This window comes from Panthera uncia, chromosome A2 (genome assembly GCF_023721935.1).
Source record: "Panthera uncia isolate 11264 chromosome A2, Puncia_PCG_1.0, whole genome shotgun sequence".
Taxonomy (NCBI): Eukaryota; Metazoa; Chordata; class Mammalia; order Carnivora; family Felidae; genus Panthera; species Panthera uncia.
The window spans coordinates 161728659-161733710 of record NC_064816.1 but is presented as its reverse complement, the minus strand read 5'-3'; the positions used below and the strand labels follow the sequence as shown (position 1 = coordinate 161733710).

Below are 5052 nucleotides of genomic sequence, written 5' to 3'. Positions count from 1 at the left end.
ACCCGGGAGTGAGGTTGGATGCGACCTCCCAGAGGGCGCCACGCTCTGCCGCCCCCGAAGCAGAGGTCGCCGTGGAAGCCCACCAGGGTCACCGCCTGCCCGAACGCACAAGCCGGACGCGGCCGGGCCCGGGCAGACGTGCCTAGCGGCCTCAACCGACAAGAGGCCAGCAGAATGTCCCTGGTGCGTCAGCCCAGGGGAGCTGCCTGGCCACAGGGACCCCTGCCTGCCCTCTCCCTCCGCCTCCGCCCGCCTGGGAGCCCCCGTAGGGCGCCGCGCCGGCCGGGCCCTCGCCGTCTCTCACTACCGGGCGCCACCAGGTGAGCCCGGCCCGGCCTCCAGGTTTCCAGCCGGCGCTGGACGTCGCGGAAGGACACGCTGTCCCCACGGCGTCCCCCCCCCCCCGCAGGGACCGTGCAGCCACCACCCTATCACGATCGTTGTGGAGTCTGGCACGTGTGGCCGATTCGTTCTGAGCTACTGAGCCTGCACGTCCACGGCCGGGGTCGCACCTTCACGGGACAGGAGTCCCAGAGGAGGAGGAGAGAGAGAACGGGGCAAAAATACTCGAACAAGTAACACTCAAAAAAGTCCCGAGTTTAACGAAAGACCTGATTGTATGGTTTGAAGAAACCCGACAAGCCCCGAACAGAAAAAATACGAAGAAAAACGTGGCTCGGTGTATGACAAACTGCCAGAAAATCTCGACCACATCTAGTGAAAAGAACCCGCTGTATAGAGGGACACAACAACCTCGAACTGCTCCTCTGCCATGGCCCTGGCCAACCTGTTGGGAGACCCAGGGGAGCTCGCTCGCCTCTAGGGCCAGGCCTGGGACAGCTTACAGGGCCTCTGCCACTTTCTAGAAGCCAGAGGCCAGTCACGGCCCAGCCAAACTCCAGGCGAGGCAGGAGGCCTCGCTAGTCCCGCGTGGTGAGCTCAGCTGAAAGGAGACTCCTCTCTCCCCGCCTCTTGTGATCTGACCTTGGTGCTTCAGGAAAGCGCCCATCTAGACGGTTTCTTGTCATTTACTTTTTCTTTTTCTCTTTGAAAATTAAAAACTTGATAGTTGCTGAGAAACCGAAGAATGAAGTTCATGATATATTTATACAAAACAAAGTTAAGGCATAAATCTCAAAGTGCAACCAGAGATATTGAACCAGCACCCTTCACCTCGAAAGCCCCTGAAGGGTTCAGACTTCCCCTCAGAACCGCCACGGCTTTCGCCCCACAAACCCTGCAATCGAACATCCTTCGTTTTCACCAGCGGGGCTCCAAATCATTTCTAAAGATCTTAATCTGTGCCATTGTATTCTGTTTTGTCTAATTGCTATTTCAGCAGTACTCTTTTCTATTCTACTGCTAAAGGTTTTTGCAAGCCGGCCTGGGAATCTCAACACCATTGACGACTCTTCGTGCAAAATACATTCTAAATTTCAAATAGCGCTTCCTACCTGGGAATAAGGCACCACCTACATTTTTTAAATTTTTACTCAATTATTTAAACTAAATAAATTCAAATTCAAGCTATTTAAACTAACACAGAAACACAAAACACACAGTTTGTCCGTTTCTCTAACCCCCAACCCCTGCCTCTTACAGCCACCAATCTGTTCTCTGTATCTGTGAGCTTGGTTTTTGTGGGACGGTTTTGATTCCATGTGTAGGAGAGATCACACAGTATTTGTTTCTCTGATGTATTTCACTGAGCATAATGCCCTCAAGGTGTCTCCATGTTGCAAATGGCAAGATTCCATTCTTTATATGGCTAATAGATCGTCCTATATATATCCTCATCCATCAGTGGACACTGAGATCGTTTCCATATCTCGGCTGCTGTGAATAATGTTGCAGTGAACGTGGCAGTGCGGATATCTCTTCAAGATACTGATTTCAAAAAAAATTTAATGTTTATTTTTGAGAGAGAGAGAGCAAGAACGCAAGTGGGGGAGGAGCTGAGAGAGAGGGAGACAGAGAATCCGAAGCAGGCTCCAAGCTCCGAGCTGTCGGCACAGAGCCTGACGTGGGGCTCAAACCCACGAACCGTGAGATCATGACCTGAGCCGAAGTCGGATGCTTAACCGACTGAGCCACCCAGGCGCCCCTCTCATGGGTTTTTCTATAGGGCCTTCAGAGTCCTCTCCATAGGGCATCACGGCATCTGCAAATAGTGACAGTCTTACCCTGCCTTTCCATTTCAGTGCCCTTCTCTTTCTTGCCCAATGGTTCCAGAAGGACCTCCGGTTGACTAGAAGTGGTGAGTCTGGGCGTCTTGGCCTTGTTTCCGATCCTAGAGGACAGCTTTCAGCTTCTCACCGTCGAAGATGATGCTAGCTGTGGGGTGTCATATACGGCCTTTATTAGGGTGAGATATGTTCCCTCCGTACCTGCTTCCTTGAGACTTCTTTCACAAATGGATGTTGAATTTTATCAGATGCTTTTTCTGCATCTGCAGGTGTTCTCGTGATTTCTATCCTTCACCTGGTCAACGCGGTGAATCCCGTTGGTGGCTGCGTGGCTGTCGAGCCATCCTTGCATCCCTGGAATAAACCCCGCTCGGCTGCAGTGAGTGGTCGTGTTGACTGTTGAATCTGGTTTGCTAATCTCTTGTTGAGGATTTTTGCCTCTGTGTTCACAAGGATATAGCCCCGGAAGCACCGTCTGCGTTTTAATCCTTTGGAAACGCACACTCCATGAATGGCAGACGTAAGAGCTCGCAATTACCCAAAATGCCCGTTTAACCAAAGACGCCCACTCCCCAACCATCTCACTCAGTGGGAGCTACTGTTGCAAAGGGATCGATCCCCCGGAAGGCTCAGGGATGTGCTTCCAGCAACCACGGCACAGTGGTGGTTTAGGACATGCCTCTAATCCCCCGACAATCCCATGCAGGGTCAGCCCCTTCTCGAGTCATGGCTTGGCAGCGAAGCACATCAGTTAACAAATGGACGAAATACGGGGAATCTCTGATCATCTGTAAGGCGCCGGACCGACGTGAGGGCTGTTAATAATGAGAACAAACGTGCCGCTGTTCCTGTAGGTCAGCCCTGAACGCACGGCGATCCATGCGCCAATTCTCCAGAGCAGGACGAAGGTGTGGCGGCTTGAAATGGAACGCAAGGTGTAGCGTTGCCGGGTGCCCTCCAGTCACCTCAGCAAACAGCCGGCCTCCACGTGGCTTACAAAAGACGGACCCCAGGAGATGGGAGAAGTGGAAGAGTGGCTTCCCCGGCGGGAACGTCCGTCTATCACTGTCTACACCATTTCCCGCACCCTGATCCTGAGGGTCAGTGTGCGGAGCGATTGCGCTCGAGCTGGCTCTGCTGCTGTCACCTTCTCGTCACCTTCAAGTGACAGTGTGCTGGAGGGACGCGCCAGGAGCAGCCCCGCAGAGCACTGGACGCAGGGCAGGGCGCCCGATGCAGAGGTGAGTCGGGGAGGGGGAGGAAATGGGGATGAGCCGGCAGGGGGGAGGCAGCAAATGGGGCTGAGAGAAAGCAGAAGTCTGCGGGTGCAGAGCAGGGCTCGGTGGAGACCCTCCCAGAGCCTCGTCGGGACAGGAGAGGCAGGTGGCCGGTATCTGTTGATGGAAAAGGATGATGAGGTGAGAGAATGTTAGCTCTGGGAGATGTTTCCCAGGCCGTGTACGCCCACCCCTCCCTCTGCCAACATGCGTGTGCACGCACATACACGCACACGCACACATGCACACGACTGTATACACATGGTGCTCCTACCCGTGTACACACACCCACACATGCACACACACCTGTGCACAGATGAAAACGTCAGGACCCAAAGGGGCTACGTGACTTTCCTAGGTGACACCTGGGAAAGGGGAGAAAATGTCACCTACAAATGTACTAGAATCCCGCCTACCTGAGCTACACTCACGCTACACGCCTTGACCGAGGGCTTGTCACTTGGCCTCAGACCCCATTTCCCAAAGGGCAGCTCACTGGGTAGAGCGCTGGTCAGCCGGGCCTCGCTAGGACAGAAGGGCGCTCGGCAGTGAATCTCCAAGTGAACCCTGCGCGCAGCCAGTGCCAGGGGCCCGTCGGAACTAACGCCTCCCAGACACCAGCCCGCCTGGCTCGCTGCCCCCAGACCGCCCCCCCCCCCCCGGGCTCAGCAGGCACCATGCCGGCCACCAAACACACAGGGAGGCCCGTCCGGGACTACGTGGTACTCGCCGGGGCTCCTGGCGCTCCCAGTTCACTCCCACTTTATGGATGAGAACATCGACCTTTTCCCGGGGTCACCGGGTAGCAAAGCCCCCACGGGGCTCTGGTGTGTCCCCGAGGAAGCTGGCCCAGCCGCGGGCCCCTCGCCGCCCGTGGCTGGAGTCTGGTTTCCCAGGCGCGCCTCTCACCCCGAAGGGAAGCTGGGGAGGCTGGCTGCGCTCCCTCGCGCCGTGGGGTTGGGCCGCACCCTCCGCGTCACAACCAGTCCCCTCTGTGCGCCCTGCCCGGTGCCCGGGGGCAGGTACTTGTATCCAGGTCTGTGCCCTTTCGGACTTTCTTTCGGACGGAACCGAGGGTGTGTTTCACTCACTCACTGCTCGCGGAGAGCGATCCCATTCGGGCCAGGGTCGGAACTCCGTGCCTTCGAGGGGCCCAACGCCTGTGCCCTCTACCGTCCCCGGAAATGGACATCTAAGGGTGACGTGTGTGCCGACGCCGCACGGGAATGCGCCCCCGTCGTGTCCGCCCCCTCGGGCGCCCCCACGGGATTGTGACGGTCCTCTCCAGCCCAGCCCCCGTCATTGTCTCACTGCTGTGCCTCACACCTGGGGGCCGCCGAGCTGGGCGGGGGCGGCTTCTCCTCCAACCCGGGCAGGGGCTCCGGGGCGGTGCGTTTTCGGTGGGTGGCCGCCCACCTTTCCTAATCCCACGGGCTGAGATGCGTGCTGGCGCCCGGCTGTGGGTGTCCCCACGGCACAGGTAGCCGAGCAGGGACCCGCCCCCTGCGGTTTGCGGCGGCCGGGAGAGGGGCTGGGGGCGCAGGGGGCGCAGGGGGCCAGGGGCGGGGGGGGGGGGGGGGGGGGGGGGG

General features: G+C 57.6%; 1 long non-coding RNA gene across 2 annotated transcripts in view; it reads left to right on the top strand.

Moving 5' to 3' along the window:
- Nucleotides 1–4773: 4773 nt before the first annotated feature.
- The window catches only part of LOC125930344 (uncharacterized), a 2655-nt gene continuing 2376 nt past the window's right edge, over nt 4774–5052 (top strand). For both annotated transcript variants that reach the window (XR_007460162.1, XR_007460161.1), the window contains exon 1: nt 4774–4943. This is a non-coding gene — a long non-coding RNA (uncharacterized LOC125930344). The remainder of the gene's footprint in view (nt 4944–5052) is intronic.